This window comes from Schistocerca piceifrons, unplaced genomic scaffold, assembly GCF_021461385.2.
Source record: "Schistocerca piceifrons isolate TAMUIC-IGC-003096 unplaced genomic scaffold, iqSchPice1.1 HiC_scaffold_892, whole genome shotgun sequence".
Taxonomy (NCBI): domain Eukaryota; kingdom Metazoa; phylum Arthropoda; class Insecta; order Orthoptera; family Acrididae; genus Schistocerca; species Schistocerca piceifrons.
In genome coordinates, this window is record NW_025729160.1 from 1 (window position 1) to 25,830 (window position 25,830).

Below are 25,830 nucleotides of genomic sequence, written 5' to 3' on the forward strand. Positions count from 1 at the left end.
CACGCGCCCCAGCGAATGACAGGAGGTGCAACGAGCAGCAGTGCGTCTCACAACACGCGGCGGTGGGGCGCGCCCCCCGCGCGCGTCCTCGAGGAACTGGCTGTTGCGGAAGGACGTGGCTTTCGTCAAATGCGGCGGAAAACTAACATTTTGTGTGTTGGGAAAAAAGCCGAACGCGAATTCTGCCGTGCTCCTACATTAGATGCGCGCCAACGGCCATACCATGATGGATTACACCGGTTCTCGTCGATCACCGAAGTTAAGCATCATTGGGCCCAGTTAGTACTTGGATGGGTGACCACCTGGGAAACCTGGGTGCTGTTGGCTACCTTCCTTTTTTTTTTTTTTTTTTTTCGTTTTGGTATTATGTCGCTACCCCTGCCAGCCCAATTTTCAAACTACCTTTCTGTTGTGACAAAGATGCTTCCTTATGCCTTTTAAACTACTGTAATGGTACGAAAATGCAGCAATTAACTCGGTTTGAGGGAGAATGTGCTAACCAAGTTTGCCAAGAAGACTTTGAAAACGACAAAACAGTACGAATCGGCAGGTGATTTCTGAAATACGTCACCGCCTATTGTTGTGTAGGAGTGTAGAGTTCCAAATTTGGTTTGTAATCATGACTTTATTCCTTAGTCGTCTCGTCTCGTCCCGCAGACGTTTGTCGTGCTTGCGCTGTTCATATGGACCACGACCCGAGCGGGAGTCGAGCAAAGTCGGGACAAGTCGGGACGGGGACAGGGACAGGAATGGTGCGAATGCACTGCAAAACTACGCAGACACCTGGTGTGAGGCGTGGCGAGGCGAGGCGAGGAAGCCCACAACGCTACCAGTGGCGCCCTCCAGCACGACACTGCCACACCCCGCACAGGCCCTCCGCTGGCCCACCAGGGACAAGTTGCGGTCCTCCGCTAGTGTCGAAGGCTGCACGCGCCCAGCGAATGACAGGAGGTGCAACGAGCAGCAGTGCGTCTCACACACGCGGCGGTGGGGCGCGCCCCCCGCGCGCGTCCTCGAGGAACTGGCTGTTGCGGAAGGACGTGCTTTCGTCAAATGCGGCGGAAAACTAACATTTTGTGTGTTGGGAAAAAAGCCGAACGCGAATTCTGCCGTGCTCCTACATTAGATGCGCGCCAACGGCCATACCATGATGGATACACCGGTTCTCGTCCGATCACCGAAGTTAAGCATCATTGGGCCCAGTTAGTACTTGGATGGGTGACCACCTGGGAAACCTGGGTGCTGTTGGCTACCTTCCTTTTTTTTTTTTTTTTTTTTTTTTCGTTTTGGTATTATGTCGCTACCCCTGCCAGCCCAATTTTCAAACTACCTTTCTGTTGTGACAAAGATGCTTCCTTATGCCTTTTAAACTACTGTAATGGTACGAAAATGCAGCAATTAACTCGGTTTGAGGGAGAATGTGCTAACCAAGTTTGCCAAGAAGACTTTGAAAACGACAAAACAGTACGAATCGGCAGGTGATTTCTGAAATACGTCACCGCCTATTGTTGTGTAGGAGTGTAGAGTTCCAAATTTGGTTTGTAATCATGACTTTATTCCTTAGTCGTCTCGTCTCGTCCCGCAGACGTTTGTCGTGCTTGCGCTGTCATATGGACCACGACCCGAGCGGCAGTCGAGCAAAGTCGGGACAAGTCGGGACGGGGACAGGGACAGGAATGGTGCGAATGCACTGCAAACTACGCAGACACCTGGTGTGAGGCGTGGCGAGGCGAGGCGAGGAAGCCCACAACGCTACCAGTGGCGCCCTCCAGCACGACACTGCCACACCCCGCACAGGCCCTCCGCTGGCCCACCAGGGACAAGTTGCGTCCTCCGCTAGTGTCGAAGGCTGCACGCGCCCAGCGAATGACAGGAGGTGCAACGAGCAGCAGTGCGTCTCACACACGCGGCGGTGGGGCGCGCCCCCCGCGCGCGTCCTCGAGGAACTGGCTGTTGCGGAAGGACGTGCTTTCGTCAAATGCGGCGGAAAACTAACATTTTTGTGTGTTGGAAAAAAGCCGAACGCGAATTCTGCCGTGCTCCTACATTAGATGCGCGCCAACGGCCATACCATGATGGATACACCGGTTCTCGTCCGATCACCGAAGTTAAGCATCATTGGGCCCAGTTAGTACTTGGATGGGTGACCACCTGGGAAACCTGGGTGCTGTTGGCTACCTTCCTTTTTTTTTTTTTTTTTTTTTCGTTTTGGTATTATGTCGCTACCCCTGCCAGCCCAATTTTCAAACTACCTTTCTGTTGTGACAAAGATGCTTCCTTATGCCTTTTAAACTACTGTAATGGTACGAAAATGCAGCAATTAACTCGGTTTGAGGGAGAATGTGCTAACCAAGTTTGCCAAGAAGACTTTGAAAACGACAAAACAGTACGAATCGGCAGGTGATTTCTGAAATACGTCACCGCCTATTGTTGTGTAGGAGTGTAGAGTTCCAAATTTGGTTTGTAATCATGACTTTATTCCTTAGTCGTCTCGTCTCGTCCCGCAGACGTTTGTCGTGCTTGCGCTGTCATATGGACCACGACCCGAGCGGCAGTCGAGCAAAGTCGGGACAAGTCGGGACGGGGACAGGGACAGGAATGGTGCGAATGCACTGCAAACTACGCAGACACCTGGTGTGAGGCGTGGCGAGGCGAGGCGAGGAAGCCCACAACGCTACCAGTGGCGCCCTCCAGCACGACACTGCCACAGCCCCGCACAGGCCCTCCGCTGGCCACCAGGGACAAGTTGCGTCCTCCGCTAGTGTCGAAGGCTGCACGCGCCCAGCGAATGACAGGAGGTGCAACGAGCAGCAGTGCGTCTCACACACGCGGCGGTGGGGCGCGCCCCCCGCGCGCGTCCTCGAGGAACTGGCTGTTGCGGAAGGACGTGCTTTCGTCAAATGCGGCGGAAAACTAACATTTTGTGTGTTGGGAAAAAGCCGAACGCGAATTCTGCCGTGCTCCTACATTAGATGCGCGCCAACGGCCATACCATGATGGATACACCGGTTCTCGTCCGATCACCGAAGTTAAGCATCATTGGGCCCAGTTAGTACTTGGATGGTGACCACCTGGAAACCTGGGTGCTGTTGGCTACCTTCCTTTTTTTTTTTTTTTTTTTCGTTTTGGTATTATGTCGCTACCCCTGCCAGCCCAATTTTCAAACTACCTTTCTGTTGTGACAAAGATGCTTCCTTATGCCTTTTAAACTACTGTAATGGTACGAAAATGCAGCAATTAACTCGGTTTGAGGAGAATGTGCTAACCAAGTTTGCCAAGAAAGACTTTGAAAACGACAAAACAGTACGAATCGGGCAGGTGATTCTGAAATACGTCACCGCCTATTGTTGTGTAGGAGTGTAGAGTTCCAAATTTGGTTTGTAATCATGACTTTATTCCTTAGTCGTCTCGTCTCGTCCCGCAGACGTTTGTCGTGCTTGCGCTGTCATATGGACCACGACCCGAGCGGCAGTCGAGCAAAGTCGGGACAAGTCGGGACGGGGGACAGGGACAGGAATGGTGCGAATGCACTGCAAACTACGCAGACACCTGGTGTGAGGCGTGGCGAGGCGAGGCGAGGAAGCCCACAACGCTACCAGTGGCGCCCTCCAGCACGACACTGCCACACCCCGCACAGGCCCTCCGCTGGCCACCAGGGACAAGTTGCGTCCTCCGCTAGTGTCGAAGGCTGCACGCGCCCAGCGAATGACAGGAGGTGCAACGAGCAGCAGTGCGTCTCACACACGCGGCGGTGGGGCGCGCCCCCCGCGCGCGTCCTCGAGGAACTGGCTGTTGCGGAAGGACGTGCTTTCGTCAAATGCGGCGGAAAACTAACATTTTGTGTGTTGGGAAAAAAGCCGAACGCGAATTCTGCCGTGCTCCTACATTAGATGCGCGCCAACGCCATACCATGATGGATACACCGGTTCTCGTCCGATCACCGAAGTTAAGCATTCATTGGGCCCAGTTAGTACTTGGATGGGTGACCACCTGGGAAACCTGGGTGCTGTTGGCTACCTTCCTTTTTTTTTTTTTTTTTTCGTTTTGGTATTATGTCGCTACCCCTGCCAGCCCAATTTTCAAACTACCTTTCTGTTGTGACAAAGATGCTTCCTTATGCCTTTTAAACTACTGTAATGGTACGAAAATGCAGCAATTAACTCGGTTTGAGGGAGAATGTGCTAACCAAGTTTGCCAAGAAGACTTTGAAAACGACAAAACAGTACGAATCGGCAGGTGATTTCTGAAATACGTCACCGCCTATTGTTTGTGTAGGAGTGTAGAGTTCCAAATTTGGTTTGTAATCATGACTTTATTCCTTAGTCGTCTCGTCTCGTCCCGCAGACGTTTGTCGTGCTTGCGCTGTCATATGGACCACGACCCGAGCGGCAGTCGAGCAAAGTCGGGACAAGTCGGGACGGGGACAGGGACAGGAATGGTGCGAATGCACTGCAAACTACGCAGACACCTGGTGTGAGGCGTGGCGAGGCGAGGCGAGGAAGCCCACAACGCTACCAGTGGCGCCCTCCAGCACGACACTGCCACACCCCGCACAGGCCCTCCGCTGGCCACCAGGGACAAGTTGCGTCCTCCGCTAGTGTCGAAGGCTGCACGCGCCCAGCGAATGACAGGAGGTGCAACGAGCAGCAGTGCGTCTCACACACCGCGGCGGTGGGGCGCGCCCCCCGCGCGCGTCCTCGAGGAACTGGCTGTTGCGGAAGGACGTGCTTTCGTCAAATGCGGCGGAAAACTAACATTTTTGTGTGTTGGGAAAAAAGCCGAACGCGAATTCTGCCGTGCTCCTACATTAGATGCGCGCCACGGCCATACCATGATGGATACACCGGTTCTCGTCCGATCACCGAAGTTAAGCATCATTGGGCCCAGTTAGTACTTGGATGGGTGACCACCTGGGAAACCTGGGTGCTGTTGGCTACCTTCCTTTTTTTTTTTTTTTTTTCGTTTTGGCATTATGTCGCTACCCCTGCCAGCCCAATTTTCAAACTACCTTTCTGTTTGTGACAAAGATGCTTCCTTATGCCTTTTAAACTACTGTAAATGGTACGAAAATGCAGCAATTAACTCGGTTTGAGGGAGAATGTGCTAACCAAGTTTGCCAAGAAGACTTTTGAAAACGACAAAACAGTACGAATCGGCAGGTGATTTCTGAAATACGTCACCGCCTATTGTTGTGTAGGAGTGTAGAGTTCCAAATTTGGTTTGTAATCATGACTTTATTCCTTAGTCGTCTCGTCTCGTCCGCAGACGTTTGTCGTGCTTGCGCTGTCATATGGACCACGACCGAGCGGCACGAGCGGCAGTCGAGCAAAGTCGGGACAAGTCGGGACGGGGACAGGGACAGGAATGGTGCGAATGCACTGCAAACTACGCAGACACCTGGTGTGAGGCGTGGCGAGGCGAGGCGAGGAAGCCCACAACGCTACCAGTGGCGCCCTCCAGCACGACACTGCCACACCCCGCACAGGCCCTCCGCTGGCCACCAGGGACAAGTTGCGTCCTCCGCTAGTGTCGTAGGCTGCACGCGCCCAGCGAATGACAGGAGGTGCAACGAGCAGCAGTGCGTCCTCACACACCGCGGCGGTGGGGCGCGCCCCCCGCGCGCGTCCTCGAGGAACTGGCTGTTGCGGAAGGACGTGCTTTCGTCAAATGCGGCGGAAAACTAACATTTTGTGTGTTGGGAAAAAGCCGAACGCGAATTCTGCCGTGCTCCTACATTAGATGCGCGCCAACGGCCATACCATGATGGATACACCGGTTCTCGTCCGATCACCGAAGTTAAGCATCATTGGGGCCCAGTTAGTACTTGGATGGGTGACCACCTGGGAAACCTGGGTGCTGTTGGCTACCTTCCTTTTTTTTTTTTTTTTTTTTTTTTCGTTTTGGTATTATGTCGCTACCCCTGCCAGCCCAATTTTCAAACTACCTTTCTGTTGTGACAAAGATGCTTCCTTATGCCTTTTAAACTACTGTAATGGTACGAAAATGCAGCAATTAACTCGGTTTGAGGGAGAATGTGCTAACCAAGTTTGCCAAGAAGACTTTGAAAACGACAAAACAGTACGAATCGGCAGGTGATTTCTGAAATACGTCACCGCCTATTGTTGTGTAGGAGTGTAGAGTTCCAAATTTGGTTTGTAATCATGACTTTATTCCTTAGTCGTCTCGTCTCGTCCGCAGACGTTTGTCGTGCTTGCGCTGTCATATGGACCACGACCCGAGCGGCAGTCGAGCAAAGTCGGGACAAGTCGGGACGGGGACAGGGACAGGAATGGTGCGAATGCACTGCAAACTACGCAGACACCTGGTGTGAGGCGTGGCGAGGCGAGGCGAGGAAGCCCACAACGCTACCAGTGGCGCCCTCCAGCACGACACTGCCACACCCCGCCACAGGCCCTCCGCTGGCCACCAGGGACAAGTTGCGTCCTCCGCTAGTGTCGAAGGCTGCACGCGCCCAGCGAATGACAGGAGGTGCAACGAGCAGCAGTGGCGTCTCACACACGCGGCGGTGGGGCGCGCCCCCCGCGGCGCGTCCTCGAGGAACTGGCTGTTGCGGAAGGACGTGCTTTCGGTCAAATGCGGCGGAAAACTAACATTTTGTGTGTTGGGAAAAAAGCCGAACGCGAATTCTGCCGTGCTCCTACATTAGATGCGCGCCAACGGCCATACCATGATGGATACACCGGTTCTCGTCCGATCACCGAAGTTAAGCATCATTGGGCCCAGTTAGTACTTGGATGGGTGACCACCTGGGAAAACCTGGGTGCTGTTGGCTACCTTCTTTTTTTTTTTTTTTTTTTTTCGTTTTGGTATTATGTCGCTACCCCTGCCAGCCCAATTTTCAAACTACCTTTCTGTTGTGACAAAGATGCTTCCTTATGCCTTTTAAACTACTGTAATGGTACGAAAATGCAGCAATTAACTCGGTTTGAGGGAGAATGTGCTAACCAAGTTTGCCAAGAAGACTTTGAAAACGACAAAAACAGTACGAATCGGCAGGTGATTTCTGAAATACGTCACCGCCTATTGTTGTGTAGGAGTGTAGAGTTCCAAATTTGGTTTGTAATCATGACTTTATTCCTTAGTCGTCTCGTCTCGTCCCGCAGACGTTTGTCGTGCTTGCGCTGTCATATGGACCACGACCCGAGCGGCAGTCGAGCAAAGTCGGGACAAGTCGGGACGGGGACAGGGACAGGAATGGTGCGAATGCACTGCAAACTACGCAGACACCTGGTGTGAGGCGTGGCGAGGCGAGGCGAGGAAGCCCACAACGCTACCAGTGGCGCCCTCCAGCACGACACTGCCACACCCCGCACAGGCCCTCCGCTGGCCACCAGGGACAAGTTGCGTCCTCCGCTAGTGTCGAAGGCTGCACGCGCCCAGCGAATGACAGGAGGTGCAACGAGCAGCAGTGCGTCTCACACACGCGGCGGTGGCGGCGCGCCCCCGCGCGCGTCCTCGAGGAACTGGCTGTTGCGGAAGGACGTGCTTTCGTCAAATGCGGCGGAAAACTAACATTTTGTGTGTTGGGAAAAAAGCCGAACGCGAATTCTGCCGTGCTCCTACATTAGATGCGCGCCAACGGCCATACCATGATGGATACACCGGTTCTCGTCCGATCACCGAAGTTAAGCATCATTGGGCCCAGTTAGTACTTGGATGGGTGACCACCTGGGAAACCTGGGTGCTGTTGGCTACCTTCCTTTTTTTTTTTTTTTTTTCGTTTTGGTATTATGTCGCTACCCCTGCCAGCCCAATTTTCAAACTACCTTTCTGTTGTGACAAAGATGCTTCCTTATGCCTTTTAAACTACTGTAATGGTACGAAAATGCAGCAATTAACTCGGTTTGAGGGAGAATGTGCTAACCAAGTTTGCCAAGAAGACTTTGAAAACGACAAAACAGTACGAATCGGCAGGTGATTTCTGAAATACGTCACCGCCTATTGTTGTGTAGGAGTGTAGAGTTCCAAATTTGGTTTGTAATCATGACTTTATTCCTTAGTCGTCTCGTCTCGTCCCGCAGACGTTTGTCGTGCTTGCGCTGTCATATGACCACGACCCGAGCGGCAGTCGAGCAAAGTCGGGACAAGTCGGGACGGGGACAGGGACAGGAATGGTGCGAATGCACTGCAAACTACGCAGACACCTGGTGTGAGGCGTGGCGAGGCGAGGCGAGGAAGCCCACAACGCTACCAGTGGCGCCCTCCAGCACGACACTGCCACACCCCGCACAGGCCCTCCGCTGGCCACCAGGGACAAGTTGCGTCCTCCGCTAGTGTCGAAGGCTGCACGCGCCCAGCGAATGACAGGAGGTGCAACGAGCAGCAGTGCGTCTCACACACGCGGCGGTGGGGCGCGCCCCCCCGCGCGCGTCCTCGAGGAACTGGCTGTTGCGGAAGGACGTGCTTTCGTCAAATGCGGCGGAAAACTAACATTTTGTGTGTTGGGAAAAAAGCCGAACGCGAATTCTGCCGTGCTCCTACATTAGATGCGCGCCAACGGCCATACCATGATGGATACACCGGTTCTCGTCCGATCACCGAAGTTAAGCATCATTGGGCCCAGTTAGTACTTGGATGGGTGACCACCTGGGAAACCTGGGTGCTGTTGGCTACCTTCCTTTTTTTTTTTTTTTTTTTCGTTTTGGTATTATGTCGCTACCCCTGCCAGCCCAATTTTCAAACTACCTTTCTGTTGTGACAAAGATGCTTCCTTATGCCTTTTAAACTACTGTAATGGTACGAAAATGCAGCAATTAACTCGGTTTGAGGGAGAATGTGCTAACCAAGTTTGCCAAGAAGACTTTGAAAACGACAAAACAGTACGAATCGGCAGGTGATTTCTGAAATACGTCACCGCCTATTGTTGTGTAGGAGTGTAGAGTTCCAAATTTGGTTTGTAATCATGACTTTATTCCTTAGTCGTCTCGTCTCGTCCCGCAGACGTTTGTCGTGCTTGCGCTGTCATATGGACCACGACCCGAGCGGCAGTCGAGCAAAGTCGGGACAAGTCGGGACGGGGACAGGGACAGGAATGGTGCGAATGCACTGCAAACTACGCAGACACCTGGTGTGAGGCGTGGCGAGGCGAGGCGAGGAAGCCCACAACGCTACCAGTGGCGCCCTCCAGCACGACACTGCCACACCCCGCACAGGCCCTCCGCTGGCCACCAGGGACAAGTTGCGTCCTCCGCTAGTGTCGAAGGCTGCACGCGCCCAGCGAATGACAGGAGGTGCAACGAGCAGCAGTGCGTCTCACACACGCGGCGGTGGGGCGCGCCCCCCGCGCGCGTCCTCGAGGAACTGGCTGTTGCGGAAGGACGTGCTTTCGTCAAATGCGGCGGAAAACTAACATTTTGTGTGTTGGGAAAAAAGCCGAACGCGAATTCTGCCGTGCTCCTACATTAGATGCGCGCCAACGGCCATACCATGATGGATACACCGGTTCTCGTCCGATCACCGAAGTTAAGCATCATTGGGCCCAGTTAGTACTTGGATGGGTGACCACCTGGGAAACCTGGGTGCTGTTGGCTACCTTCCTTTTTTTTTTTTTTTTTCGTTTTGGCATTATGTCGCTACCCCTGCCAGCCCAATTTTCAAACTACCTTTCTGTTGTGACAAAGATGCTTCCTTATGCCTTTTAAACTACTGTAATGGTACGAAAATGCAGCAATTAACTCGGTTTGAGGGAGAATGTGCTAACCAAGTTTGCCAAGAAGACTTTGAAAACGACAAAACAGTACGAATCGGCAGGTGATTTCTGAAATACGTCACCGCCTATTGTTGTGTAGGAGTGTAGAGTTCCAAATTTGGTTTGTAATCATGACTTTATTCCTTAGTCGTCTCGTCTCGTCCCGCAGACGTTTGTCGTGCTTGCGCTGTCATATGGACCACGACCCGAGCGGCAGCGAGCGGCAGTCGAGCAAAGTCGGGACAAGTCGGGACGGGGACAGGGACAGGAATGGTGCGAATGCACTGCAAACTACGCAGACACCTGGTGTGAGGCGTGGCGAGGCGAGGCGAGGAAGCCCACAACGCTACCAGTGGCGCCCTCCAGCACGACACTGCCACACCCCGCACAGGCCCTCCGCTGGCCACCAGGGACAAGTTGCGTCCTCCGCTAGTGTCGAAGGCTGCACGCGCCCAGCGAATGACAGGAGGTGCAACGAGCAGCAGTGCGTCTCACACACGCGGCGGTGGGGCGCGCCCCCCGCGCGCGTCCTCGAGGAACTGGCTGTTGCGGAAGGACGTGCTTTCGTCAAATGCGGCGGAAAACTAACATTTTGTGTGTTGGGAAAAAAGCCGAACGCGAATTCTGCCGTGCTCCTACATTAGATGCGCGCCAACGGCCATACCATGATGGATACACCGGTTCTCGTCCGATCACCGAAGTTAAGCATCATTGGGCCCAGTTAGTACTTGGATGGGTGACCACCTGGGAAACCTGGGTGCTGTTGGCTACCTTCCTTTTTTTTTTTTTTTTTTTCGTTTTGGTATTATGTCGCTACCCCTGCCAGCCCAATTTTCAAACTACCTTTCTGTTGTGACAAAGATGCTTCCTTATGCCTTTTAAACTACTGTAATGGTACGAAAATGCAGCAATTAACTCGGTTTGAGGGAGAATGTGCTAACCAAGTTTGCCAAGAAGACTTTGAAAACGACAAAACAGTACGAATCGGCAGGTGATTTCTGAAATACGTCACCGCCTATTGTTGTGTAGGAGTGTAGAGTTCCAAATTTGGTTTGTAATCATGACTTTATTCCTTAGTCGTCTCGTCTCGTCCCGCAGACGTTTGTCGTGCTTGCGCTGTCATATGGACCACGACCCGAGCGGCAGTCGAGCAAAGTCGGGACAAGTCGGGACGGGGACAGGGACAGGAATGGTGCGAATGCACTGCAAACTACGCAGACACCTGGTGTGAGGCGTGGCGAGGCGAGGCGAGGAAGCCCACAACGCTACCAGTGGCGCCCTCCAGCACGACACTGCCACACCCCGCACAGGCCCTCCGCTGGCCACCAGGGACAAGTTGCGTCCTCCGCTAGTGTCGAAGGCTGCACGCGCCCAGCGAATGACAGGAGGTGCAACGAGCAGCAGTGCGTCTCACACACGCGGCGGTGGGGCGCGCCCCCCCGCGCGCGTCCTCGAGGAACTGGCTGTTGCGGAAGGACGTGCTTTCGTCAAATGCGGCGGAAAACTAACATTTTGTGTGTTGGGAAAAAAGCCGAACGCGAATTCTGCCGTGCTCCTACATTAGATGCGCGCCAACGGCCATACCATGATGGATACACCGGTTCTCGTCCGATCACCGAAGTTAAGCATCATTGGGCCCAGTTAGTACTTGGATGGGTGACCACCTGGGAAACCTGGGTGCTGTTGGCTACCTTCCTTTTTTTTTTTTTTTTTCGTTTTGGCATTATGTCGCTACCCCTGCCAGCCCAATTTTCAAACTACCTTTCTGTTGTGACAAAGATGCTTCCTTATGCCTTTTAAACTACTGTAATGGTACGAAAATGCAGCAATTAACTCGGTTTGAGGGAGAATGTGCTAACCAAGTTTGCCAAGAAGACTTTGAAAACGACAAAACAGTACGAATCGGCAGGTGATTTCTGAAATACGTCACCGCCTATTGTTGTGTAGGAGTGTAGAGTTCCAAATTTGGTTTGTAATCATGACTTTATTCCTTAGTCGTCTCGTCTCGTCCCGCAGACGTTTGTCGTGCTTGCGCTGTCATATGGACCACGACCCGAGCGGCAGTCGAGCAAAGTCGGGACAAGTCGGGACGGGGACAGGGACAGGAATGGTGCGAATGCACTGCAAACTACGCAGACACCTGGTGTGAGGCGTGGCGAGGCGAGGCGAGGAAGCCCACAACGCTACCAGTGGCGCCCTCCAGCACGACACTGCCACACCCCGCACAGGCCCTCCGCTGGCCACCAGGGACAAGTTGCGTCCTCCGCTAGTGTCGAAGGCTGCACGCGCCCAGCGAATGACAGGAGGTGCAACGAGCAGCAGTGCGTCTCACACACGCGGCGGTGGGGCGCGCCCCCCGCGCGCGTCCTCGAGGAACTGGCTGTTGCGGAAGGACGTGCTTTCGTCAAATGCGGCGGAAAACTAACATTTTGTGTGTTGGGAAAAAAGCCGAACGCGAATTCTGCCGTGCTCCTACATTAGATGCGCGCCAACGGCCATACCATGATGGATACACCGGTTCTCGTCCGATCACCGAAGTTAAGCATCATTGGGCCCAGTTAGTACTTGGATGGGTGACCACCTGGGAAACCTGGGTGCTGTTGGCTACCTTCCTTTTTTTTTTTTTTTTTTTCGTTTTGGTATTATGTCGCTACCCCTGCCAGCCCAATTTTCAAACTACCTTTCTGTTGTGACAAAGATGCTTCCTTATGCCTTTTAAACTACTGTAATGGTACGAAAATGCAGCAATTAACTCGGTTTGAGGGAGAATGTGCTAACCAAGTTTGCCAAGAAGACTTTGAAAACGACAAAACAGTACGAATCGGCAGGTGATTTCTGAAATACGTCACCGCCTATTGTTGTGTAGGAGTGTAGAGTTCCAAATTTGGTTTGTAATCATGACTTTATTCCTTAGTCGTCTCGTCTCGTCCCGCAGACGTTTGTCGTGCTTGCGCTGTCATATGGACCACGACCCGAGCGGCAGTCGAGCAAAGTCGGGACAAGTCGGGACGGGGACAGGGACAGGAATGGTGCGAATGCACTGCAAACTACGCAGACACCTGGTGTGAGGCGTGGCGAGGCGAGGCGAGGAAGCCCACAACGCTACCAGTGGCGCCCTCCAGCACGACACTGCCACACCCCGCACAGGCCCTCCGCTGGCCACCAGGGACAAGTTGCGTCCTCCGCTAGTGTCGAAGGCTGCACGCGCCCAGCGAATGACAGGAGGTGCAACGAGCAGCAGTGCGTCTCACACACGCGGCGGTGGGGCGCGCCCCCCGCGCGCGTCCTCGAGGAACTGGCTGTTGCGGAAGGACGTGCTTTCGTCAAATGCGGCGGAAAACTAACATTTTGTGTGTTGGGAAAAAAGCCGAACGCGAATTCTGCCGTGCTCCTACATTAGATGCGCGCCAACGGCCATACCATGATGGATACACCGGTTCTCGTCCGATCACCGAAGTTAAGCATCATTGGGCCCAGTTAGTACTTGGATGGGTGACCACCTGGGAAACCTGGGTGCTGTTGGCTACCTTCCTTTTTTTTTTTTTTTTTCGTTTTGGCATTATGTCGCTACCCCTGCCAGCCCAATTTTCAAACTACCTTTCTGTTGTGACAAAGATGCTTCCTTATGCCTTTTAAACTACTGTAATGGTACGAAAATGCAGCAATTAACTCGGTTTGAGGGAGAATGTGCTAACCAAGTTTGCCAAGAAGACTTTGAAAACGACAAAACAGTACGAATCGGCAGGTGATTTCTGAAATACGTCACCGCCTATTGTTGTGTAGGAGTGTAGAGTTCCAAATTTGGTTTGTAATCATGACTTTATTCCTTAGTCGTCTCGTCTCGTCCCGCAGACGTTTGTCGTGCTTGCGCTGTCATATGGACCACGACCCGAGCGGCAGCGAGCGGCAGTCGAGCAAAGTCGGGACAAGTCGGGACGGGGACAGGGACAGGAATGGTGCGAATGCACTGCAAACTACGCAGACACCTGGTGTGAGGCGTGGCGAGGCGAGGCGAGGAAGCCCACAACGCTACCAGTGGCGCCCTCCAGCACGACACTGCCACACCCCGCACAGGCCCTCCGCTGGCCACCAGGGACAAGTTGCGTCCTCCGCTAGTGTCGAAGGCTGCACGCGCCCAGCGAATGACAGGAGGTGCAACGAGCAGCAGTGCGTCTCACACACGCGGCGGTGGGGCGCGCCCCCCGCGCGCGTCCTCGAGGAACTGGCTGTTGCGGAAGGACGTGCTTTCGTCAAATGCGGCGGAAAACTAACATTTTGTGTGTTGGGAAAAAAGCCGAACGCGAATTCTGCCGTGCTCCTACATTAGATGCGCGCCAACGGCCATACCATGATGGATACACCGGTTCTCGTCCGATCACCGAAGTTAAGCATCATTGGGCCCAGTTAGTACTTGGATGGGTGACCACCTGGGAAACCTGGGTGCTGTTGGCTACCTTCCTTTTTTTTTTTTTTTTTTTCGTTTTGGTATTATGTCGCTACCCCTGCCAGCCCAATTTTCAAACTACCTTTCTGTTGTGACAAAGATGCTTCCTTATGCCTTTTAAACTACTGTAATGGTACGAAAATGCAGCAATTAACTCGGTTTGAGGGAGAATGTGCTAACCAAGTTTGCCAAGAAGACTTTGAAAACGACAAAACAGTACGAATCGGCAGGTGATTTCTGAAATACGTCACCGCCTATTGTTGTGTAGGAGTGTAGAGTTCCAAATTTGGTTTGTAATCATGACTTTATTCCTTAGTCGTCTCGTCTCGTCCCGCAGACGTTTGTCGTGCTTGCGCTGTCATATGGACCACGACCCGAGCGGCAGTCGAGCAAAGTCGGGACAAGTCGGGACGGGGACAGGGACAGGAATGGTGCGAATGCACTGCAAACTACGCAGACACCTGGTGTGAGGCGTGGCGAGGCGAGGCGAGGAAGCCCACAACGCTACCAGTGGCGCCCTCCAGCACGACACTGCCACACCCCGCACAGGCCCTCCGCTGGCCACCAGGGACAAGTTGCGTCCTCCGCTAGTGTCGAAGGCTGCACGCGCCCAGCGAATGACAGGAGGTGCAACGAGCAGCAGTGCGTCTCACACACGCGGCGGTGGGGCGCGCCCCCCGCGCGCGTCCTCGAGGAACTGGCTGTTGCGGAAGGACGTGCTTTCGTCAAATGCGGCGGAAAACTAACATTTTGTGTGTTGGGAAAAAAGCCGAACGCGAATTCTGCCGTGCTCCTACATTAGATGCGCGCCAACGGCCATACCATGATGGATACACCGGTTCTCGTCCGATCACCGAAGTTAAGCATCATTGGGCCCAGTTAGTACTTGGATGGGTGACCACCTGGGAAACCTGGGTGCTGTTGGCTACCTTCCTTTTTTTTTTTTTTTTTCGTTTTGGCATTATGTCGCTACCCCTGCCAGCCCAATTTTCAAACTACCTTTCTGTTGTGACAAAGATGCTTCCTTATGCCTTTTAAACTACTGTAATGGTACGAAAATGCAGCAATTAACTCGGTTTGAGGGAGAATGTGCTAACCAAGTTTGCCAAGAAGACTTTGAAAACGACAAAACAGTACGAATCGGCAGGTGATTTCTGAAATACGTCACCGCCTATTGTTGTGTAGGAGTGTAGAGTTCCAAATTTGGTTTGTAATCATGACTTTATTCCTTAGTCGTCTCGTCTCGTCCCGCAGACGTTTGTCGTGCTTGCGCTGTCATATGGACCACGACCCGAGCGGCAGTCGAGCAAAGTCGGGACAAGTCGGGACGGGGACAGGGACAGGAATGGTGCGAATGCACTGCAAACTACGCAGACACCTGGTGTGAGGCGTGGCGAGGCGAGGCGAGGAAGCCCACAACGCTACCAGTGGCGCCCTCCAGCACGACACTGCCACACCCCGCACAGGCCCTCCGCTGGCCACCAGGGACAAGTTGCGTCCTCCGCTAGTGTCGAAGGCTGCACGCGCCCAGCGAATGACAGGAGGTGCAACGAGCAGCAGTGCGTCTCACACACGCGGCGGTGGGGCGCGCCCCCCGCGCGCGTCCTCGAGGAACTGGCTGTTGCGGAAGGACGTGCTTTCGTCAAATGCGGCGGAAAACTAACATTTTGTGTGTTGGGAAAAAAGCCGAACGCGAATTCTGCCGTGCTCCTACATTAGATGCGCGCCAACGGCCATACCATGATGGATACACCGGTTCTCGTCCGATCACCGAAGTTAAGCATCATTGGGCCCAGTTAGTACTTGGATGGGTGACCACCTGGGAAACCTGGGTGCTGTTGGCTACCTTCCTTTTTTTTTTTTTTTTTTTCGTTTTGGTATTATGTCGCTACCCCTGCCAGCCCAATTTTCAAACTACCTTTCTGTTGTGACAAAGATGCTTCCTTATGCCTTTTAAACTACTGTAATGGTACGAAAATGCAGCAATTAACTCGGTTTGAGGGAGAATGTGCTAACCAAGTTTGCCAAGAAGACTTTGAAAACGACAAAACAGTACGAATCGGCAGGTGATTTCTGAAATACGTCACCGCCTATTGTTGTGTAGGAGTGTAGAGTTCCAAATTTGGTTTGTAATCATGACTTTATTCCTTAGTCGTCTCGTCTCGTCCCGCAGACGTTTGTCGTGCTTGCGCTGTCATATGGACCACGACCCGAGCGGCAGTCGAGCAAAGTCGGGACAAGTCGGGACGGGGACAGGGACAGGAATGGTGCGAATGCACTGCAAACTACGCAGACACCTGGTGTGAGGCGTGGCGAGGCGAGGCGAGGAAGCCCACAACGCTACCAGTGGCGCCCTCCAGCACGACACTGCCACACCCCGCACAGGCCCTCCGCTGGCCACCAGGGACAAGTTGCGTCCTCCGCTAGTGTCGAAGGCTGCACGCGCCCAGCGAATGACAGGAGGTGCAACGAGCAGCAGTGCGTCTCACACACGCGGCGGTGGGGCGCGCCCCCCGCGCGCGTCCTCGAGGAACTGGCTGTTGCGGAAGGACGTGCTTTCGTCAAATGCGGCGGAAAACTAACATTTTGTGTGTTGGGAAAAAAGCCGAACGCGAATTCTGCCGTGCTCCTACATTAGATGCGCGCCAACGGCCATACCATGATGGATACACCGGTTCTCGTCCGATCACCGAAGTTAAGCATCATTGGGCCCAGTTAGTACTTGGATGGGTGACCACCTGGGAAACCTGGGTGCTGTTGGCTACCTTCCTTTTTTTTTTTTTTTTTCGTTTTGGCATTATGTCGCTACCCCTGCCAGCCCAATTTTCAAACTACCTTTCTGTTGTGACAAAGATGCTTCCTTATGCCTTTTAAACTACTGTAATGGTACGAAAATGCAGCAATTAACTCGGTTTGAGGGAGAATGTGCTAACCAAGTTTGCCAAGAAGACTTTGAAAACGACAAAACAGTACGAATCGGCAGGTGATTTCTGAAATACGTCACCGCCTATTGTTGTGTAGGAGTGTAGAGTTCCAAATTTGGTTTGTAATCATGACTTTATTCCTTAGTCGTCTCGTCTCGTCCCGCAGACGTTTGTCGTGCTTGCGCTGTCATATGGACCACGACCCGAGCGGCAGTCGAGCAAAGTCGGGACAAGTCGGGACGGGGACAGGGACAGGAATGGTGCGAATGCACTGCAAACTACGCAGACACCTGGTGTGAGGCGTGGCGAGGCGAGGCGAGGAAGCCCACAACGCTACCAGTGGCGCCCTCCAGCACGACACTGCCACACCCCGCACAGGCCCTCCGCTGGCCACCAGGGACAAGTTGCGTCCTCCGCTAGTGTCGAAGGCTGCACGCGCCCAGCGAATGACAGGAGGTGCAACGAGCAGCAGTGCGTCTCACACACGCGGCGGTGGGGCGCGCCCCCCGCGCGCGTCCTCGAGGAACTGGCTGTTGCGGAAGGACGTGCTTTCGTCAAATGCGGCGGAAAACTAACATTTTGTGTGTTGGGAAAAAAGCCGAACGCGAATTCTGCCGTGCTCCTACATTAGATGCGCGCCAACGGCCATACCATGATGGATACACCGGTTCTCGTCCGATCACCGAAGTTAAGCATCATTGGGCCCAGTTAGTACTTGGATGGGTGACCACCTGGGAAACCTGGGTGCTGTTGGCTACCTTCCTTTTTTTTTTTTTTTTTTTCGTTTTGGTATTATGTCGCTACCCCTGCCAGCCCAATTTTCAAACTACCTTTCTGTTGTGACAAAGATGCTTCCTTATGCCTTTTAAACTACTGTAATGGTACGAAAATGCAGCAATTAACTCGGTTTGAGGGAGAATGTGCTAACCAAGTTTGCCAAGAAGACTTTGAAAACGACAAAACAGTACGAATCGGCAGGTGATTTCTGAAATACGTCACCGCCTATTGTTGTGTAGGAGTGTAGAGTTCCAAATTTGGTTTGTAATCATGACTTTATTCCTTAGTCGTCTCGTCTCGTCCCGCAGACGTTTGTCGTGCTTGCGCTGTCATATGGACCACGACCCGAGCGGCAGTCGAGCAAAGTCGGGACAAGTCGGGACGGGGACAGGGACAGGAATGGTGCGAATGCACTGCAAACTACGCAGACACCTGGTGTGAGGCGTGGCGAGGCGAGGCGAGGAAGCCCACAACGCTACCAGTGGCGCCCTCCAGCACGACACTGCCACACCCCGCACAGGCCCTCCGCTGGCCACCAGGGACAAGTTGCGTCCTCCGCTAGTGTCGAAGGCTGCACGCGCCCAGCGAATGACAGGAGGTGCAACGAGCAGCAGTGCGTCTCACACACGCGGCGGTGGGGCGCGCCCCCCGCGCGCGTCCTCGAGGAACTGGCTGTTGCGGAAGGACGTGCTTTCGTCAAATGCGGCGGAAAACTAACATTTTGTGTGTTGGGAAAAAAGCCGAACGCGAATTCTGCCGTGCTCCTACATTAGATGCGCGCCAACGGCCATACCATGATGGATACACCGGTTCTCGTCCGATCACCGAAGTTAAGCATCATTGGGCCCAGTTAGTACTTGGATGGGTGACCACCTGGGAAACCTGGGTGCTGTTGGCTACCTTCCTTTTTTTTTTTTTTTTTCGTTTTGGCATTATGTCGCTACCCCTGCCAGCCCAATTTTCAAACTACCTTTCTGTTGTGACAAAGATGCTTCCTTATGCCTTTTAAACTACTGTAATGGTACGAAAATGCAGCAATTAACTCGGTTTGAGGGAGAATGTGCTAACCAAGTTTGCCAAGAAGACTTTGAAAACGACAAAACAGTACGAATCGGCAGGTGATTTCTGAAATACGTCACCGCCTATTGTTGTGTAGGAGTGTAGAGTTCCAAATTTGGTTTGTAATCATGACTTTATTCCTTAGTCGTCTCGTCTCGTCCCGCAGACGTTTGTCGTGCTTGCGCTGTCATATGGACCACGACCCGAGCGGCAGCGAGCGGCAGTCGAGCAAAGTCGGGACAAGTCGGGACGGGGACAGGGACAGGAATGGTGCGAATGCACTGCAAACTACGCAGACACCTGGTGTGAGGCGTGGCGAGGCGAGGCGAGGAAGCCCACAACGCTACCAGTGGCGCCCTCCAGCACGACACTGCCACACCCCGCACAGGCCCTCCGCTGGCCACCAGGGACAAGTTGCGTCCTCCGCTAGTGTCGAAGGCTGCACGCGCCCAGCGAATGACAGGAGGTGCAACGAGCAGCAGTGCGTCTCACACACGCGGCGGTGGGGCGCGCCCCCCGCGCGCGTCCTCGAGGAACTGGCTGTTGCGGAAGGACGTGCTTTCGTCAAATGCGGCGGAAAACTAACATTTTGTGTGTTGGGAAAAAAGCCGAACGCGAATTCTGCCGTGCTCCTACATTAGATGCGCGCCAACGGCCATACCATGATGGATACACCGGTTCTCGTCCGATCACCGAAGTTAAGCATCATTGGGCCCAGTTAGTACTTGGATGGGTGACCACCTGGGAAACCTGGGTGCTGTTGGCTACCTTCCTTTTTTTTTTTTTTTTTTCGTTTTGGTATTATGTCGCTACCCCTGCCAGCCCAATTTTCAAACTACCTTTCTGTTGTGACAAAGATGCTTCCTTATGCCTTTTAAACTACTGTAATGGTACGAAAATGCAGCAATTAACTCGGTTTGAGGGAGAATGTGCTAACCAAGTTTGCCAAGAAGACTTTGAAAACGACAAAACAGTACGAATCGGCAGGTGATTTCTGAAATACGTCACCGCCTATTGTTGTGTAGGAGTGTAGAGTTCCAAATTTGGTTTGTAATCATGACTTTATTCCTTAGTCGTCTCGTCTCGTCCCGCAGACGTTTGTCGTGCTTGCGCTGTCATATGGACCACGACCCGAGCGGCAGCGAGCGGCAGTCGAGCAAAGTCGGGACAAGTCGGGACGGGGACAGGGACAGGAATGGTGCGAATGCACTGCAAACTACGCAGACACCTGGTGTGAGGCGTGGCGAGGCGAGGCGAGGAAGCCCACAACGCTACCAGTGGCGCCCTCCAGCACGACACTGCCACACCCCGCACAGGCCCTCCGCTGGCCACCAGGGACAAGTTGCGTCCTCCGCTAGTGTCGAAGGCTGCACGCGCCCAGCCACACCTCGGCGGCGCGCGCTCCGCTCGGCCGTTGGTGTTTGTGCCAGTCGCGTGCTCGCTGTGCCACGTGGCGGCTCTTCGCCTCGCGGTTTGCTGGTTTTCATCACAACTGTGAGTAGACATGGACTCTGAAGATCGCGAGAATAATATCCAGTGCGAATTCGATCGCAATGTGTCCCGCCCGACTGCTTTAGAAATTCATCATTGGTTAATCAATGACTTAAAGCTAACCGATAGTGACGTCCTTGGCTTGCAGTTAGACACGTTCCTCAATTCTCTTTTCGTAAAGCTCAGTAATTCGGAACTTTGTGACAGTATCGTGTCCGTAAATGATGGTGTGCGAAAATTTAAACATTCTGACGGCAGTGTTAGTAATGTTAATATTACAAATGCAGGTTTTGGTGTTCGTAATGTGCGGGTGTTTAACCTTCCCTTTGAGGTCAAAAACGAGACCATCTCACGTTGTCTTGGCCCCTACGGCACTGTGTTGTCGGTTGTAAAAGAGAAGTGGTCGGCTGCGTACCCTTTTCAAGTGGAAAATGGTATTCGTAGCGTTCGAATGATAGTGAGAAAGCATGTTCCGTCATTTTTGTATATGGCCGGTCATCGTGCCTTCATTACATACAGTGGACAACCACAAACTTGTTCATATTGTAACGCTACGGACCACTTTAGACAACATTGTCCGCGCCGTAGGCGTCCGGTGCAGTTGCCACTTGGCGATGACGGTGACGCACAGACAACGTGGGCGGCAGTTGCATTAGGTGCACCCCCTTCGCCTGCCCGCCGTGCTGACACCGCTGTTGCAATGGACATAACGTCTGTCGTCCCTGTTGTTGATGTCGGTTCGGTCGGTTCGGTCGTGTCGGTCGTGCCTTCGCCTGTTGCTGTTGATGTTGCTCTTGTTACACGGTCGGACATTCCGTCCGCGTCGACAGAGACGAGTGCCGAACCCGCTCCGGTTGTTGCTTCTGATATCGTGGCGAACCCGGTGCCCTCCGACGTTGTCGTGATGGACATTGTTCCACCTGATGTCTCTCATAATGTCGCACATATACACTCCGACCCGTCCGAATCCATCCCTGTTGAACGCGTCTTTATGTCGTCCCCAAAAGTGTCTGACACATCGGTCTCAGAACCTGTCCATCAGCGTACTGCCCCCGTTGTGCTTCCTCCGGAATCGGTTCCTGCTCCTGTAGCTGCTTGTGCTCCACCAAAGGCTCCTGCACCGCAAAAACCTAGGTCGCGGCGCGACACTGCTTCTCGGCGTCGCGGCTCTGTTGATCGGGCACGTAGTGTAAGCACTTCTGTGTTTTTATCGCAACGGTCCTCTTCTGGCAGGGAGCGTAGCCCGTCTCCGGAACGTAAATCCTCTCCGCGTTCGACGCCTTCAAAGTTACAGCCGAAGGCGTCTCAAAAAACCGCGCAGCGTGTCGTTCCTGACGCTCGGCCGGCTGCCCCTTCAGGGCGCCGTCAGCAGCACTCGGTGGCTGGTAGTCAGCACGCGCGTGCGGACGCACGCCGGCAGGAAATGGTCCGCCATTTGCAGGGTGTGTTACATTCTGGGGCAACGGGCGGTGCAATGGATACCGATGTCGATCCTGCGCCTATTCCGGTCCATTCCTCGCAAAAGCGAAAAGCCGAGGAGCCTCCTGAGCCCCGCGCGCGTCCGTCTTCACAAGATCTCGCGTCGGTCCCTCCCACGCACGACGTACCTATGTCGGTGGGAAGTTCCGGTGCGCCCACGCTCACGGATGTTGCGGGTGCGTCTTCGCACGCGCAATCGTATGACTGGGGAGAGGATGTGGAGGAGGCTGACGGTACTTTCACTACCGTCTAGCTTCTTTGTTTGTTTCTTTCGTGTATGGTAGCGCACCTTCCATCTGTTGTCGCTACCGTAAATCTCAACCGTTTGGCGTCGCGTGCTAAGTACTTGAGCTTGGTGGACTTTTTACGTTTTGTCGCTGCCGACGTAGTCTTTTTGCAAGAAGTTGTGTCCGATCTTTTACAATTTGTTCCCGGCTATCAGGTGTTGTTTAACTTTGATCCGGAATGTAACTGTGGCACTGCGTTGTTAGTTAGGGCCGGCATTGCTTACACGGACGTTGCTACGATACCTAACGGGCGTGGGGTGGCCTGTACGGTCAACAACATCCGATACGTGAACGTGTACGCACCTTCCGGTGCTGAGGGGAAGTTGCAGCGTCGCGTGTTTTATAGCAGAGATATTTGTCATCTTCTTTCTGGCACCCACCTGCCAATAGTGTTGGGTGGTGATTTTAATTGTGTGTTGGCTGATAGAGACCAGGAGCCACGGCCCTACAAATGTTTAGAACTCCAAACGCTTGTCACGGAAATGAAATTGGTCGATACCTGGCGTCATTTGTATCCCGCCGAACCGGGGTTTACTTATTATTACGTGACCGGTCGGAGCCGGATCGATCGCATTTATATTTCTGGTGACAAAAAGGGTTGTGTTATCGAGTCTAAGGTGCATCCCGTTCTCTTTTCGGACCACTGTGCATATGTTTGTCGCTTCCATTCTTTGCTCGCCACAAAACCCCGTATGCGGACTATGTGGAAGTTTAATGTTTGTCATTTGTCGCATCCTGGTTTTGAACCGGTTGTTTCTCGTGTGTGGCAGCAGGCTGCGAAATATCGTGCCGTGTATCCCACTGTTCTATCGTGGTGGGTGGAATACGTGAAGCCAGCGCTCCGTAAAGCTATCTGTGAATTTAGTCGACAGCTTGCTCATTGGGAGAGGTCCACTATGCAGTTTTATGAAACTTGTATCAATGACGCGATCCGCCTACAGCCGAACACTCCGGGTCTCAGGTGGGCGCAGATTCGGCAAATTAAAACCCGTCTTTTGGCCCTGAAGACGAAGTCGCTGAAAGGTAGTGTTGTGCGGAGTCAGGCTCCTGGTTCCTTTGACGACGAAGCGCCTTCCTTGTTTCATTACTTGCGGGAGCGCCGTCGGGCGGCGCGCCGTTACGTCACAGAACTGGAAACAGCTGATGGCGTGCGCGTCAGCACTCAGTCGGAGATTGTTGCTGAGGCACACCGGCACTTTGTCGATCTTTTTAGTGCTAAAGACAGTGACGATGTCGCCGTCTCTGATCTCCTTGCTGACGTTCCGCGGGTTCTCACAGACACCGATCGTCTCCACCTTACTGAACCGTTCACTGTCGAGGAAGTGCGTGACGTGCTCAAACAGTGTGCGAAGAACAAATCGCCCGGCGCTGACGGCTTCCCGCCGGAATTCTATCTTCACTTTTGGTGTTTCTTTGGTCCTGTACTGACCACTATGTATAATGAAATCTTAAATGGTGTGTCGCTTCCTCCATCTTTTTTGGAAGGCGTAGTGACCCTAGCTCCAAAGACACCGACTAATCGTAAACTGTGTGACTTACGTCCCCTCACTCTCCTCAACGGTGACTACAAATTATTTACGAAATGTGTAGCGCTTCGTTTGAAAGTGATCATGCGCAAAGTGGTTAGTGAGTACCAATTCTGTGCTGTGCCACAACGCACGATTTACGACGCTGTGTTGACGTATCGCGACGCAATTGCGTATGCGACGACGCACAGACACCCTTTGGGCATTTTGTCAATCGATTTTGCTATGGCGTTCGATAGGGTGGGCCACCAATATCTACGGCGGGTGTTGCAACAATTTGGTTTCGGAGCGACCTTTATCAACATGCTCTTTAATTTGTTTACGGCGTCGTCATCACGAGTTTGCATTAATGGATGTTTTTCGGAGCCTGTTCCTGTACGATGCTCAGTGAAACAAGGATGCCCTTTATCAATGGCGTTATTTGCGATCTCTTTGGAACCTTTGTTGCGGAAATTGGCATCTTCTTGTCAGGGTTTGCGTCTTGGCGGTACCAAATACGTGTGCAGTGCATATGCCGATGATCTTGGTTTGTTGGTGTCATCGGTCTCTGATTTCGACGTTATTCGTGCCATTCTAAACACATACGAACTTGCATCGGGCGCGAAAATTAATCCTCGTAAAACCGTCTTTCTACCGATTCATGCGTTTTCACGCGGTTTCTCGCGCCCGTGGTTTACGGTCACTCGTGAGCATAAAATTTTGGGCGTCCGATTTCGACCTAATCTTTTGCAGACGGCGGCTTCCAATTGGCGTCTTGTTCTGTGTGGTATACGCGCGATGGCTCACTTGAGTGCCACTCGCACCTTGGCGCTAACACAGAGGGTCGCGCTGATCAATTCGTTCTTACTCAGCAAGGCCTGGTACTTAGCCCAACTATTTCACGTCCCGATAGAACTAGGACGTGCCATAACGCAAGCGGTCTATTGGTTTCTGTGGCGGGGGGATGTTTTTAAAGTGGCTTATCTCACGTGTACTTTGCCGCGTGACCGAGGTGGGCTTGGCCTGATCCACTTCGTGACCAAAGCATCTGCTTTACTGATTAATAGAACTTGTGTCACGATTGAGAAGAATGCCTCGCATCTCACGACTCTTTTGTTCCGTGTTTATCGTCCCTCCTCTGAGCTGGCTCCACTCGATCCGACCGGGATCCCATACCGCCTGCGTTATGTTCGGGACTTTTTCTTGCACAAGAGTTATCTCGGTGCTGACGACCTCGATCCTCGGACGAGATCAGCGCGGGGCGTGTATTCCGCTTTGCGGGGGCGGCCTGCTAGCAATAAGATGGAATTGCGTTTTCCTGAATCGGCGTGGCGGACAGTGTGGGCCAACATCCACGCCCCTTACTTGCCGCCGGACGTTAGTAGTTTGTGGTATAAGGTCGTGAATCGAGCCTTCCCCACGAACGACAAGATGTGTCGCATTCATTTGCGGCCGTCTGGCTTGTGTGATTATTGCCCCTGCGACGACACACTCGAACACCGATTTTCGTGTCCGCGATCGGCGTCGATTTGGACCATCGCCGTTAAGCTTCTTGCCCTGGTCAATCGCACGAGTCCTGCCAGCTTCTCAGTGGACGTCGCGCTGATTCCGGATTTTCGACCTTATCCGGCCACGAAACGTGCGGCTACTACGTGGCTCACTGCACATACTGTATATGCTCTCCTGCAATTGCAGCTGGCGGATGATTTTCTCTATCTTGAATATCTGTCTGCGCAGCATCGTCTTATTCACTCCCGGAATGACTATACTCAGACTTTTGCCAATTTTTTAACAATTGCTCTAAATTATGCTTTTGACAAACTGCTGTGATGACACCATTGTTTTCCCAAACAATGTCTTTTTTCTAAATATTTGATTTGTATTTCTATAGAACGTAAAACGATACTTGGATACATGACTTAAACGGATTCCTAATACGTCACTAATTTGATGCGCAGGACTGTTTTTCTTCTGTACCAGAATCTTAGAGTGTAACTTATGCAGCATGTCGACGCAATTTTTCGTCAGATAAATAAAGTGAATTGAGCCTTTCTCAATGTTTGTGTTTGTGTGTGTGTGTGTGTGTGTGTGTGTATGTATGTGTGTGTGTGTCTACGTATCTGGTTATACCAAAATTCGCCTGTGTTTATTGGCC

At 52.9% G+C, this 25,830-nt stretch overlaps 22 non-coding genes across 22 annotated transcripts; all 22 read left to right on the top strand.

The window, feature by feature from the left end:
• Positions 1 to 208: 208 nt before the first annotated feature.
• On the top strand, positions 209 to 327 carry LOC124771128. Its single transcript, XR_007013326.1, has one exon. It is a non-coding gene; the product is annotated as a 5S ribosomal RNA (ribosomal RNA).
• An 805-nt stretch (positions 328 to 1,132) lies between these two features.
• LOC124771087 lies at positions 1,133 to 1,251 on the top strand. Its single transcript, XR_007013289.1, has one exon. It is a non-coding gene; the product is annotated as a 5S ribosomal RNA (ribosomal RNA).
• An 806-nt stretch (positions 1,252 to 2,057) lies between these two features.
• Positions 2,058 to 2,176, top strand: LOC124771100. The gene has a single exon (XR_007013300.1). It is a non-coding gene; the product is annotated as a 5S ribosomal RNA (ribosomal RNA).
• An 802-nt stretch (positions 2,177 to 2,978) lies between these two features.
• LOC124771127 lies at positions 2,979 to 3,095 on the top strand. Its single transcript, XR_007013325.1, has one exon. It is a non-coding gene; the product is annotated as a 5S ribosomal RNA (ribosomal RNA).
• An 801-nt stretch (positions 3,096 to 3,896) lies between these two features.
• On the top strand, positions 3,897 to 4,015 carry LOC124771129. Its single transcript, XR_007013327.1, has one exon. It is a non-coding gene; the product is annotated as a 5S ribosomal RNA (ribosomal RNA).
• An 802-nt stretch (positions 4,016 to 4,817) lies between these two features.
• Positions 4,818 to 4,935, top strand: LOC124771126. Its single transcript, XR_007013324.1, has one exon. It is a non-coding gene; the product is annotated as a 5S ribosomal RNA (ribosomal RNA).
• An 810-nt stretch (positions 4,936 to 5,745) lies between these two features.
• Positions 5,746 to 5,865, top strand: LOC124771122. Its single transcript, XR_007013320.1, has one exon. It is a non-coding gene; the product is annotated as a 5S ribosomal RNA (ribosomal RNA).
• Positions 5,866 to 6,673: 808 nt separating this feature from the next.
• Positions 6,674 to 6,793, top strand: LOC124771119. The gene has a single exon (XR_007013318.1). It is a non-coding gene; the product is annotated as a 5S ribosomal RNA (ribosomal RNA).
• An 802-nt stretch (positions 6,794 to 7,595) lies between these two features.
• On the top strand, positions 7,596 to 7,714 carry LOC124771112. Its single transcript, XR_007013311.1, has one exon. It is a non-coding gene; the product is annotated as a 5S ribosomal RNA (ribosomal RNA).
• A 799-nt stretch (positions 7,715 to 8,513) lies between these two features.
• LOC124771124 lies at positions 8,514 to 8,632 on the top strand. Its single transcript, XR_007013322.1, has one exon. It is a non-coding gene; the product is annotated as a 5S ribosomal RNA (ribosomal RNA).
• An 800-nt stretch (positions 8,633 to 9,432) lies between these two features.
• On the top strand, positions 9,433 to 9,551 carry LOC124771131. The gene has a single exon (XR_007013328.1). It is a non-coding gene; the product is annotated as a 5S ribosomal RNA (ribosomal RNA).
• An 808-nt stretch (positions 9,552 to 10,359) lies between these two features.
• On the top strand, positions 10,360 to 10,478 carry LOC124771089. Its single transcript, XR_007013290.1, has one exon. It is a non-coding gene; the product is annotated as a 5S ribosomal RNA (ribosomal RNA).
• Positions 10,479 to 11,279: 801 nt separating this feature from the next.
• Positions 11,280 to 11,398, top strand: LOC124771090. The gene has a single exon (XR_007013291.1). It is a non-coding gene; the product is annotated as a 5S ribosomal RNA (ribosomal RNA).
• Positions 11,399 to 12,196: 798 nt separating this feature from the next.
• On the top strand, positions 12,197 to 12,315 carry LOC124771091. The gene has a single exon (XR_007013292.1). It is a non-coding gene; the product is annotated as a 5S ribosomal RNA (ribosomal RNA).
• An 800-nt stretch (positions 12,316 to 13,115) lies between these two features.
• LOC124771092 lies at positions 13,116 to 13,234 on the top strand. Its single transcript, XR_007013293.1, has one exon. It is a non-coding gene; the product is annotated as a 5S ribosomal RNA (ribosomal RNA).
• An 808-nt stretch (positions 13,235 to 14,042) lies between these two features.
• Positions 14,043 to 14,161, top strand: LOC124771093. The gene has a single exon (XR_007013294.1). It is a non-coding gene; the product is annotated as a 5S ribosomal RNA (ribosomal RNA).
• Positions 14,162 to 14,961: 800 nt separating this feature from the next.
• LOC124771094 lies at positions 14,962 to 15,080 on the top strand. The gene has a single exon (XR_007013295.1). It is a non-coding gene; the product is annotated as a 5S ribosomal RNA (ribosomal RNA).
• A 798-nt stretch (positions 15,081 to 15,878) lies between these two features.
• LOC124771095 lies at positions 15,879 to 15,997 on the top strand. The gene has a single exon (XR_007013296.1). It is a non-coding gene; the product is annotated as a 5S ribosomal RNA (ribosomal RNA).
• Positions 15,998 to 16,797: 800 nt separating this feature from the next.
• On the top strand, positions 16,798 to 16,916 carry LOC124771096. Its single transcript, XR_007013297.1, has one exon. It is a non-coding gene; the product is annotated as a 5S ribosomal RNA (ribosomal RNA).
• Positions 16,917 to 17,714: 798 nt separating this feature from the next.
• Positions 17,715 to 17,833, top strand: LOC124771097. The gene has a single exon (XR_007013298.1). It is a non-coding gene; the product is annotated as a 5S ribosomal RNA (ribosomal RNA).
• Positions 17,834 to 18,633: 800 nt separating this feature from the next.
• Positions 18,634 to 18,752, top strand: LOC124771098. The gene has a single exon (XR_007013299.1). It is a non-coding gene; the product is annotated as a 5S ribosomal RNA (ribosomal RNA).
• An 808-nt stretch (positions 18,753 to 19,560) lies between these two features.
• Positions 19,561 to 19,679, top strand: LOC124771101. The gene has a single exon (XR_007013301.1). It is a non-coding gene; the product is annotated as a 5S ribosomal RNA (ribosomal RNA).
• Positions 19,680 to 25,830: the final 6,151 nt, after the last annotated feature.